General features: G+C 34.6%; 1 protein-coding gene across 1 annotated transcript in view; it reads left to right on the top strand.

Annotated features, from left to right (window-relative positions):
- IGSF21 (immunoglobin superfamily member 21) overlaps positions 1–15,027 on the top strand; it is a 666,639-nt gene that overhangs the window by 127,997 nt on the left and 523,615 nt on the right. The window lies entirely within an intron of this gene.

The following is a 15,027-nucleotide window of genomic DNA, read 5'->3' as shown; positions in this document are numbered from 1 at the left end:
CACTGAATTTATCTGAAAGTGGAATATACTGTACATAAAAAAAGTTAAATAACTAAAAAGTGAAGGAGTTTTGAACAATTTGCAGGTAGTGCTATTACATTATACAGTAATTCTGTCCCTTGCCTGCATTCCTTTTAGTGTGTGGTGTTTACCTTCATATTAACATGCTATGCTGTTCTTCTCAGTGACCTGGGCTATGTGATTCCTCTATGTACTGGCACTGCTGGTGCTAGACTCAATGACTCATGTGCCATTCTGTGTCTTCTGTGTGTACTGATACTGCTGGTACCTGTCTCAGTGACCTGGACTATGTGATTCCTCTATGTGATTCCTCTATATGATTGCTCTATGGCACTGCTGGTGCAAGACTCAGTGACTCGGCCCATGTGCCATTCTGTGTCTTCTGTGTGTACCGGCACTTCCAGTGTTGTTGATTATTTAGTGTACTGATACTGCTGGCACCTGTCTCAGTGACCTGGGCTATGTGATTCCTCTATGTACTGGCACTGCTGGTGCTAGACTCAATGACTCGGCCCATGTGCCATTCTGAGGCGGAGTGTTTGTGTCTGCTTTGTGTAGTGGCACTGCTGGTACCTGTCTCAGTGACCAGGGTTATGTGCTACTCTTTAGCAGAGTGATTGAGTTCTCAGTGTTCTGACACTGCCAGTGTTAGTCTCAGTGGCCAGGTCCATCTGCCATTCAGGGGTAGAGTGTGTGTGATTATTTAATGTACTGATATGTGCTGGTGCCTGTATCAGTGACCAGGATTATGTGCCACTCTTAGAGTGATTGAGTTCTCAGTGTTCTGGAAATGTTGGTACCCATCTCAGTAATCAAAACTATATGCAGTTCTGAGGCTGAGTGTTGGTGACTTCTCTGTGTGCTGGCACTGCTGGTACCTGTCTCAGTAACCATGGCTATGTGCTATTTTGATGCATAGTGTTTGTGACTTCTCAATATTCTCAGTGACCAGGGATATGTGCCATACTGAGGCTGAGTGTTGGTGACTTCTCTGTGTGCTGGCACTGCTGGTAATAGTCTCAGTGACCAGGGCTCTGTGCCATACTGAGGATGAGTGTTAGTGACTTCTCTGTGTGCTGGCACTGCTGGGAATAATCTCAGTGACCAGGGCTATGTGCCATACTGAGGCTGAGTGTTGGTGACTTCTCTGTGTGCTGGCACTGCTGGGAATAGTCTCAGTGACCAGGGCTATGTGCCATACTGAGACTGAGTGTTGGTGACTTCTCTGTGTGCTGGCACTGCTGGGAATAATCTCAGTGACCAGGGCTATGTGCCATACTGAGGCTGATTGTTAGTGACTTCTCTGTGTGCTGGCACTGCTGGGAATATTCTCAGTGACCAGGGCTATGTGCCATACTAAGGCTGAGTGTTAGTGACTTCTCTGTGTGCTGGCACTGCTGGGAATAATCTCAGTGACCAGGGCTATGCGCCATACTGAGGATGAGTGTTGGTGACTTCTCTGTGTGCTGGCACTGCTGGGAATATTCTCAGTGACCAGGGCTATGTGCCATACTGAGGCTGAGTGTTGGTGACTTCTCTGTGTGCTGGCACTGCTGGTAATAATCTCAGTGACCAGGGCTATGTGCCATACTGAGGCTGATTGTTAGTGACTTCTCTGTGTGCTGGCACTGCTGGGAATATTCTCAGTGACCAGGGCTATGTGCCATACTAAGGCTGAGTGTTAGTGACTTCTCTGTGTGCTGGCACTGCTGGGAATAATCTCAGTGACCAGGGCTATGCGCCATACTGAGGATGAGTGTTGGTGACTTCTCTGTGTGCTGGCACTGCTGGGAATATTCTCAGTGACCAGGGCTATGTGCCATACTGAGGCTGAGTGTTGGTGACTTCTCTGTGTGCTGGCACTGCTGGTAATAATCTCAGTGACCAGGGTTATGTGCCATACTGAGGCTGAGTGTTGGTGACTTCTCTGTGTGCTGGCACTGCTGGGAATATTCTCAGTGACCAGGGCTATGTGCCATACTGAGGATGAGTGTTGGTGACTTCTCTGTGTGCTGGCACTGCTGGGAATAATCTCAGTGACCAGGGCTATGTGCCATACTGAGGCTGAGTGTTGGCGACTTCTCTGTGTGCTGGTACTGCTGGGAATAATCTCAGTGACCAGGGCTATGTGCCATGCTGTGGCTTTTTATCAGAGGCGGGTTACGTATGACTCCTTTGTGTGCTGGCACTGTGCCACCTCACCCGCAGTGCCACTGCACAGCACAGAGTGAGTCTAGTAAGATTAGATTAACCCACTTTCCCATTGCTGATCTCCTCTGAGAGCCTCTTGCCTCCCTCATAGTATTTTCTATTATTTCAGGCAGAGGTTCCGAAATGCGGTCCTCAAGGCTCCCCAACAGTTCAGGTGTTAGAGATATCCATGGTTGAGCACAGGTGGTTAAATCAACTAACGAAGGGCCTGATTCAGAGCGGGACGCTATTTGCGCTCGCTCGTTCAGAAAAAAGGGGTGGCTATTCAAATGAACCGTTCGCTCTTTGCGGTCTGTTCACGCCTTTAGGTCTGAACGAGTGAACAAAACATGCGGTCGTTTTTTGTAAAACTACGCCCCCTGGCCGCTCACATCCTACGTCATGTCCGCTATTTATTAGATTAATCGAGTACATCGACCAGCGTATGAACTGCTCGCTATTCTTGTGGTTGGTTTTTCCTACCGCAATCTTGCGAGCAGTTCTGACTATAAAATAACCCAGTGACGTGGTCGATGACGCTGCTTTATTAATTATGCACACCCATAAAACGCCCGTTTTGACCTTTAAGCACGCCTGCGTTCTGATCTCCACTCCCCGTTTTCAAGCACCTTGCCCCGTTACCACCCACATACGCCTCCACCTGTCACTCAAAATAGCAGGCATTCGCTATTTAACGAACAAACGATTTTCGGACGCACTGATTGGTTCGCGCATGCGTATTACGATCCGTACGCATGCGCAGTTGGGCAAACATCGCTCGGAACGAACGAGCGGCCGCTTACGAGCGGCTCTGAATCAGGCCCACAGTTGCTAATACGCACGTCATCAGCCGATTGTAGCATAATGCACATGCGTGTACTAGCTATTGAGATCGGGACTGCGATCTCAGAGGCTTTGCAGAGTGATTGACAGGAAGCAGCGTTTGTGGGTGGTGACGGGTGGGTGGTCGGGGAAACGTAGGCGTGCATAAATTATCCACTGCGAAGCCATACTGGTTGTTAGCAATTTCTGAGTAAGGTCAGGGCTTGTGCAAGTGTGCGTGAGGCTGCGATGGTACCGATGGTTTCGCTATTCTGCTAACTATTACGGATGTGTGCAATGTAAAGTGGGCATCCTCGTGTAGTGCTGAGTTTGCATTGCAATCACAATGGATTAGCCTATTACCGCAGTTAAACTGCATGCGTACGCAATATTGCGTACCCTAGTGAATCAGGCCCTGAGTTACCTGTGGTCAAACATGGATATCCTTAAAACCTGGACTGTTAGGGTGCCTTATGGACTGCATTTGGGAACCTCTGCTTTAAGGGAAGAATGTGGCTTTACCCAGAATTTCCTTTGCATGTTTTCCCCAGGAACTGTGGTCTCGGACTTTGTACTATAGCATTTTATATTGTAAGAACTTAATATATAATTAGTAATGTTGGATTTGTGCACTTGTAACTTTTCTTTTTGTGTCTGCAACAATAGTCTCAACAGGTAGCACCTCCCATTATATATATATATATATTTATATTCAGGGTGTGCAGTCTGGGGCCCCTTTTCCATATATTGTAAGAACTAGCCAGCACGAACAAGGCCCAACTAGGCCAAAACAGACCTGATAACACGGTGTGCGGGGCAATGTTCTAAAAGGCTTGCCATGTAAATAGCTTTCACCCAGAGGGCCTGATTCAGAGCCGCTCGTAAGCGGCCGCTCGTTCGTTCCGAGCGATGTTTGCCCAACTGCGCATGCGCACGGATCGTAATACGCATGCGCGAACCAGTCAGTGCGGCCGAAAATCGTTTGTTCGCTAAATAGCGAATGCCTGCTAATATGAGTGACAGAATGAGGCGTATGTGGGTGGTAACAGGGGAAGGTGCTTGAAAACGGGGAGTGGAGATCCGAACGCAGGCGTGCTTAAAGGTCAAAACGGGCGTTTTATGGGTGTGCATAATTAATACAGCAGCGTCATTGACCACGTCACTGGGTTATTTTATAGCCAGAACTGCTCGCAAGATTGCGGTAGGAAAACCAACCACAAGAATAGCGAGCAGTTCATACGCTGGTTGATGTACTCGATTTAAATTAATAAATAGCGGACATGACGTAGGATGCGAGCGGCAAGGGGGCGTATTTAAAAAAAAAAACTACCTCAAGTTTTGTTCGCTCGTTCAGACATAGAGGCGTGAACAGACCGCAAAGAGCGAACGGTTCATTTGAATAGCCACCCCTATTTTCTGGACGAGCGAGCGCTAATTGCGTCCGGCTCTGAATCAGGCCCAGAATCCCTTTCTCTCACATGCTTCCCAGAACACATCCCTTGGATCTCCCTAACGCTGATCTATTGTCCTCTTGAGGCCACATCTTGTACATTATATACAATTATACGTAACTGTGACTTCGGAGACCGGATTTCCCCCGTTGCGTGTTATACGATTCCCTTGCACCCAGACTGATTGCTTCCAGTGTCTGAGCTCTGGAGATAGGCCACAGTGATGGTAATAAATGTCTACTACTAAAACATTTAAAAAGTTATCATCTGTATGAGTCAGATTTATCTTTGAATAAAGTGCGCTGGGCAGAAGGCTTATAGTGTGGGCCAGTAATGGGAATCACGAGACATCCAGTGGAAATCCCTCTCTATATATATTAAACCGTGTCATGACAATAGCAAAACGTTTTCATTCTATTCTAATCCATCCTCTCATGTCTGTGTAATGCGTGTACGTATGTGCCTGTTTGTAGCAGAGAAATGAATACATTGATCAATGTTGGGAATTTGGTACCATATGTAATGTTTAGCTGTATAACGTGTATTATATTACGCAGCGCTGCGCACACTGAATTGTCCCGGCACTGTACTCCAGCTTGGATTCCAGATATTGGGGCAAAGGGAGACAATCACATCTCCCCCAATATAAGAAGGAGCAGACTGATTGTCCTGGGCTATCTAGAGCGTCTTTCATGTCATTGTGCTGTTTATTCTCCTATGTGCTTATAGACATGTGATCGTGCCAAGGGAAAACTCTACACATATACTGTACAAATATAGCAGTACAAATATATACTGTACCCATATAGCAGTACAAATATATACTGTACACATATAGCAGTACACACATATACTGTACCCATATAGCAGTACAAATATATACTGTACACATATACTGTACAAATATATACTGTACCCATATAGCAGTACAAATATATACTGTACCCATATAGCAGTACAAATATATACTGTACCCATATAGCAGTACAAATATATACTGTATACATATAGTAGTACAAATATATACTGTACACATATAGCAGTACACATATATACTGTACACATATAGCAGTACAAACATATACTGTACATATATAGCAGTACAGACATATACTGTACACATATAGCAGTACAAACGTATACTGTACACATATATAGCAGTACAAATATATACTGTACCCATATAGCAGTACAAATATATACTGTACACATATAGCAGTACACATATATACTGTACACATATAGCAGTACACATATATACTGTACACATATAGCAGTACAAATATATACTGTACCCATATAGCAGTACAAATATATACTGTACCCATATAGCAGTACAAATATATACTGTACACATATAGCAGTACAAATATATACTGTACCCATATAGCAGTACAAATATATACTGTACACATATAGCAGTACAAATATATACTGTACACATATAGCAGTACAAATATATACTGTACACATATAGCAGTACAAATATATACTGTACACATATAGCAGTACACATATATACTGTACACATATAGCAGTACACATATATACTGTACATATATAGCAGTACAAATATATACTGTACACATATAGCAGTACAAATATATACTGTACACATATAGCAGTACAAATATATACTGTACACATATAGCAGTACAAATATATACTGTACACATATAGCAGTACACATATATACTGTACACATATAGCAGTACAAACATATACTGTACATATATAGCAGTACAAACATATACTGTACACATATAGCAGTACAAATATATACTGTACACATATAGCAGTACAAATATATACTGTACACATATAGCAGTACAAATATATACTGTACACATATAGCAGTACAAATATATACTGTACACATATAGCAGTATAGACATATACTGTACACATATAGCAGTACAAATATATACTGTATACATATAGCAGTACAAATATATACTGTACACATATAGCAGTACAAATATATACTGTACATATATAGCAGTACAAATATATACTGTACACATATAACAGTACACACATATACTGTACACATATAGCAGTACAAATATATACTGTACACATATAGCAGTACAAATATATACTGTAACCATATAGCAGTACAAATATATACTGTACACATATAGCAGTACAAATATATACTGTACACATATAGCAGTACAAATATATACTGTATACATATAACAGTACAAATATATACTGTACCCATATAGTAGTACAAATATATACTGTACACATATAGCAGTACAAATATATACTGTACACATATAGTAGTACAAATATATACTGTACACATATAGCAGTACAAATATATACTGTACACATATAGCAGTACAAATATATACTGTAAACATATAGCAGTACAAATATATACTGTACACATATAGCAGTACAAATATATACTGTACACATATATAGCAGTACAAATATATACTGTACACATATAGCAGTATAGACATATACTGTACACATATAGCAGTACAAATATATACTGTACCCATATAGCAGTACAAATATATACTGTACCCATATAGCAGTACAAATATATACTGTACACATATAGCAGTACAAATATATACTGTACACATATAGCAGTACAAATATATACTGTACATATATAGCAGTACAAATATATACTGTACATATATAGCAGTACAAATATATACTGTACACATATAGCAGTACAAATATATACTGTATACATATAGCAGTACAAATATATACTGTACACATATAGCAGTACAAATATATACTGTACATATATAGCAGTACAAACATATACTGTACACATATAGCAGTACAAATATATACTGTACACATATAGCAGTACAAATATATACTGTACACATATAGCAGTACAAATATATACTGTACACATATAGTAGTACAAATATATACTGTACACATATAGCAGTACAAATATATACTGTACACATATAGCAGTACAAATATATACTGTACACATATAGCAGTACAAATATATACTGTACACATATAGCAGTACAAATATATACTGTACACATATAGTAGTACACACATATACTGTACATATATAGCAGTACAAATATATACTGTACACATATAGCAGTACAAATATATACTGTACACATATAGTAGTACAAATATATACTGTACACATATAGCAGTACAAATATATACTGTACACATATAGTAGTACAAATATATACTGTACACATATAGCAGTACAAATATATACTGTACACATATAGCAGTACAAACATATACTGTACACATATAGCAGTACAAACATATACTGTACACATATAGCAGTACACACATATACTGTACACATATAGCAGTACAAACATATACTGTACATATATAGCAGTACAAACATATACTGTACATATATAGCAGTACAAATATATACTGTACACATATAGCAGTACAAATATATACTGTACATATATAGCAGTACAAACATATACTGTACACATATAGCAGTACACACATATACTGTACACATATAGCAGTACAAACATATACTGTACACATATAGCAGTACACACATATACTGTACACATATAGCAGTACAAACATATACTGTACATATATAGCAGTACAAATATATACTGTACACATATAGCAGTACACACATATACTGTACCCATATAGCAGTACAAACATATACTGTACACATATAGCAGTACAAACATATACTGTACATATATAGCAGTACAAATATATACTGTACACATATAGCAGTACAAATATATACTGTACACATATAGCAGTATAGACATATACTGTACACATATAGCAGTACAAATATATACTGTACACATATAGCAGTACAAATATATACTGTACACATATAGCAGTACAAATATATATTGTACACATATAGCAGTACACACATATACTGTACACATATAGTAGTACAAATATATACTGTACACATATAGCAGTACAAATATATACTGTAACCATATAGCAGTACAAATATATACTGTACACATATAGCAGTACAAATATATACTGTACACATATAGCAGTACACACATATACTGTATACATATAGCAGTACAAATATATACTGTACACATATAGCAGTACAAATATATACTGTACACATATAGTAGTACAAACATATACTGTACCCATATAGCAGTACAAATATAAACTGTACCCATATAGCAGTACAAATATATACTGTACACATATAGCAGTACAAATATATACTGTACACATATAGCAGTACAAATATATACTGTACATATATAGCAGTACAAATATATACTGTACATATATAGCAGTACAAATATATACTGTACACATATAGCAGTACAAATATATACTGTACACATATAGCAGTACAAATATATACTGTATACATATAGCAGTACAAATATATACTGTACACATATAGCAGTACAAACATATACTGTACATATATAGCAGTACAAATATATACTGTACACATATAGCAGTACAAACATATACTGTACACATATAACAGTACAAATATATACTGTACACATATAGCAGTACAAATATATACTGTACACATATAGCAGTACAAATATATACTGTACACATATAGCAGTACAAACATATACTGTACATATATAGTAGTACAAATATATACTGTATACATATAGCAGTACAAATATATACTGTACACATATAGCAGTACAAATATATACTGTACATATATAGTAGTACAAATATATACTGTATACATATAGCAGTACAAATATATACTGTACATATATAGTAGTACAAATATATACTGTATACATATAGTAGTACAAATATATACTGTACACATATAGCAGTACAAATATATACTGTACACATATAACAGTACAAATATATACTGTACACATATAGCAGTATAGACATATACTGTACACATATAGCAGTACAAATATATACTGTACACATATAACAGTACAAATATATACTGTACACATATAGTAGTACAAATATATACTGTACACATATAGTAGTACAAACATATACTGTACCCATATAGCAGTACAAATATAAACTGTACCCATATAGCAGTACAAATATATACTGTACACATATAGCAGTACAAATATATACTGTACACATATAGCAGTACAAATATATACTGTACACATATAGCAGTACAAATATATACTGTACACATATAGCAGTACAAATATATACTGTACATATATAGCAGTACAAATATATACTGTACACATATAGCAGTACAAATATATACTGTACACATATAGCAGTACAAATATATACTGTACACATATAGCAGTACAAACATATACTGTACACATATAGCAGTACAAATATATACTGTACACATATAGCAGTACAAATATATACTGTATACATATAGCAGTACAAATATATACTGTACACATATAGCAGTACAAATATATACTGTACACATATAGCAGTACAAATATATACTGTACACATATAGCAGTACAAACATATACTGTACATATATAGCAGTACAAATATATACTGTACACATATAGCAGTACAAACATATACTGTACACATATAACAGTACAAATATATACTGTACATATATAGCAGTACAAATATATACTGTACACATATAGCAGTACAAATATATACTGTACACATATAGCAGTACAAATATATACTGTACACATATAGCAGTACAAATATATACTGTACATATATAGTAGTACAAATATATACTGTATACATATAGCAGTACAAATATATACTGTACATATATAGTAGTACAAATATATACTGTATACATATAGCAGTACAAATATATACTGTACACATATAACAGTACAAATATATACTGTACATATATAGCAGTACAAATATATACTGTACACATATAGCAGTACAAATATATACTGTACACATATAGCAGTACAAACATATACTGTACATATATAGTAGTACAAATATATACTGTATACATATAGCAGTACAAATATATACTGTACACATATAGCAGTACAGACATATACTGTACATATATAGTAGTACAAATATATACTGTATACATATAGCAGTACAAATATATACTGTACATATATAGCAGTACAAATATATACTGTATACATATAGCAGTACAAATATATACTGTACACATATAGCAGTACAAATATATACTGTACACATATAGTAGTACAAACATATACTGTACACATATAGTAGTACAAATATATACTGTACACATATAGCAGTACAAATATATACTGTACACATATAGCAGTACAAACATATACTGTACACATATAGCAGTACAAATATATACTGTACACATATAACAGTACAAATATATACTGTACACATATAACAGTACAAACATATACTGTACCCATATAGCAGTACACACATATACTGTACCCATATAGCAGTACAAATATATACTGTACACATATAACAGTACAAATATATACTGTACCCATATAACAGTACAAACATATACTGTACCCATATAGCAGTACACACATATACTGTACCCATATAGCAGTACAAATATATACTGTACACATATAGCAGTACAAATATATACTGTACACATATAGCAGTACAGACATATACTGTATACATATAGCAGTACAAATATATACTGTACCCATATAGCAGTACAAATATATACTGTACACATATAGCAGTACAAATATATACTGTACACATATAGCAGTACAAACATATACTGTACACATATAGCAGTACAAATATATACTGTACACATATAACAGTACAAATATATACTGTACACATATAACAGTACAAATATATACTGTACACATATAGCAGTACAAACATATACTGTACACATATAGCAGTACAAATATATACTGTACACATATAGCAGTACAAATATATACTGTACACATATAGCAGTACAGACATATACTGTACACATATAGCAGTACAAATATATACTGTACACATATAACAGTACAAATATATACTGTACACATATAACAGTACAAATATATACTGTACACATATAGCAGTACAGACATATACTGTACACATATAGCAGTACAAATATATACTGTACACATATAGCAGTACAAATATATACTGTACACATATAGTAGTACAAATATATACTGTACACATATAGCAGTACAAATATATACTGTACACATATAGCAGTACAGACATATACTGTACACATATAGCAGTACAAATATATACTGTACACATATAGCAGTACAAATATATACTGTACACATATAGCAGTACACACATATACTGTACACATATAACAGTACAAATATATACTGTACACATATAACAGTACAAATATATACTGTACACATATAGCAGTACAAATATATACTGTACACATATAACAGTACAAATATATACTGTACATATATAGCAGTACAAATATATACTGTACACATATAACAGTACAAATATATACTGTACATATATAGCAGTACAAATATATACTGTACACATATAACAGTACAAATATATACTGTACACATATAGCAGTACAAATATATACTGTACACATATAACAGTACAAATATATACTGTACACATATAGCACTACAAATATATACTGTACACATATAACAGTACACACATATACTGTACCCATATAGCAGTACAAATATATACTGTACACATATAGCAGTACACACATATACTGTACCCATATAGCAGTACAAATATATACTGTACACATATAGCAGTATAGACATATACTGTACATATATAGCAGTACAAACATATACTGTACACATATAGCAGTACAAATATATACTGTACACATATAGCAGTACAAATATATACTGTATACATATAGCAGTACAAACATATACTGTACCCATATAGCAGTACAAATATATACTGTACACATATAGCAGTACAAACATATACTGTACACATATAACAGTACAAATATATACTGTACACATATAGCAGTACAAATATATACTGTACACATATAGCAGTACACACATATACTGTACACATATAGCAGTACACATATATACTGTACACATATAGCAGTACAAACATATACTGTACACATATAACAGTACAAATATAAACTGTACACATATAGCAGTACAAATATATACTGTACACATATAGCAGTACACACATATACTGTACACATATAGCAGTACAAATATATACTGTACACATATAGCAGTACACACATATACTGTATACATATAGCAGTACAAATATATACTGTATACATATAGCAGTACAAATATATACTGTACACATATAGCAGTACAAATATATACTGTACACATATAGCAGTACAAATATATACTGTACACATATAACAGTACAAATATATACTGTATACATATAGCAGTACAAATATATACTGTACACATATAACAGTACAAATATATACTGTATACATATAGCAGTACAAATATATACTGTACACATATAGCAGTACAAATATATACTGTACACATATAGCAGTACACACATATACTGTACCCATATAGCAGTACAAATATATACTGTAACCATATAGCAGTACAACTATATACTGTAACCATATAGCAGTACAAATATATACTGTAACCATATAGCAGTACAAATATATACTGTACATATATAGTAGTACAAACATATACTGTACACATATAACAGTACAAATATATACTGTACACATATAGCAGTACAAATATATACTGTACACATATAGCAGTACAAATATATACTGTACACATATAGCAGTACAAATATATACTGTATACATATAGCAGTACAGATATATACTGTACACATATAGCAGTACAAACATATACTGTACACATATAGCAGTACAAATATATACTGTACACATATAGCAGTACAAATATATACTGTACACATATAGCAGTACACATATATACTGTACACATATAGCAGTACACATATATACTGTACACATATAGCAGTACAAACATATACTGTACATATATAGCAGTACAAACATATACTGTACACATATAGCAGTACAAATATATACTGTACACATATAGCAGTACAAATATATACTGTACACATATAGCAGTACAAATATATACTGTACACATATAGCAGTATAGACATATACTGTACACATATAGCAGTACAAATATATACTGTATACATATAGCAGTACAAATATATACTGTACACATATAGCAGTACAAATATATACTGTACATATATAGCAGTACAAATATATACTGTACACATATAACAGTACACACATATACTGTACACATATAGAAGTACAAATATATACTGTAACCATATAGCAGTACAAATATATACTGTACACATATAGCAGTACAAATATATACTGTACACATATAGCAGTACAAATATATACTGTATACATATAACAGTACAAATATATACTGTACCCATATAGTAGTACAAATATATACTGTACACATATAGCAGTACAAATATATACTGTACACATATAGCAGTACAAATATATACTGTACACATATAGCAGTACAAATATATACTGTACACATATAGCAGTACAAATATATACTGTACACATATATAGCAGTACAAATATATACTGTACACATATAGCAGTATAGACATATACTGTACACATATAGCAGTACAAATATATACTGTACCCATATAGCAGTACAAATATATACTGTACCCATATAGCAGTACAAATATATACTGTACACATATAGCAGTACAAATATATACTGTACACATATAGCAGTACAAATATATACTGTACATATATAGCAGTACAAATATATACTGTACATATATAGCAGTACAAATATATACTGTACACATATAGCAGTACAAATATATACTGTACACATATAGCAGTACAAACATATACTGTACACATATAGCAGTACAAATATATACTGTACACATATAGCAGTACAAATATATACTGTACACATATAGTAGTACAAATATATACTGTACACATATAGTAGTACAAACATATACTGTACACATATAGCAGTACAAATATATACTGTACACATATAGCAGTACAAATATATACTGTACACATATAGCAGTACAAATATATACTGTACACATATAGCAGTACAAATATATACTGTACACATATAGCAGTATAGACATATACTGTACACATATAGCAGTACAAATATATACTGTATACATATAGCAGTACAAATATATACTGTACACATATAGCAGTACAAATATATACTGTACATATATAGCAGTACAAATATATACTGTACACATATAACAGTACACACATATACTGTACACATATAGCAGTACAAATATATACTGTAACCATATAGCAGTACAAATATATACTGTACACATATAGCAGTACAAATATATACTGTACACATATAGCAGTACAAATATATACTGTACACATATAGCAGTACAAATATATACTGTATACATATAACAGTACAAATATATACTGTACCCATATAGTAGTACAAATATATACTGTACACATATAGCAGTACAAATATATACTGTACACATATAGCAGTACAAATATATACTGTACACATATAGCAGTACAAATATATACTGTACACATATAGCAGTACAAATATAT

The sequence above is a fragment of the Taudactylus pleione genome, unplaced genomic scaffold (assembly GCF_031769625.1).
Source record: "Taudactylus pleione unplaced genomic scaffold, aTauple2 ptg001334l, whole genome shotgun sequence".
Classification (NCBI taxonomy): Eukaryota; Metazoa; Chordata; class Amphibia; order Anura; family Myobatrachidae; genus Taudactylus; species Taudactylus pleione.
Note: the sequence above shows the minus strand (reverse complement) of the source record. Positions and strands in the feature narration are given on the sequence as shown.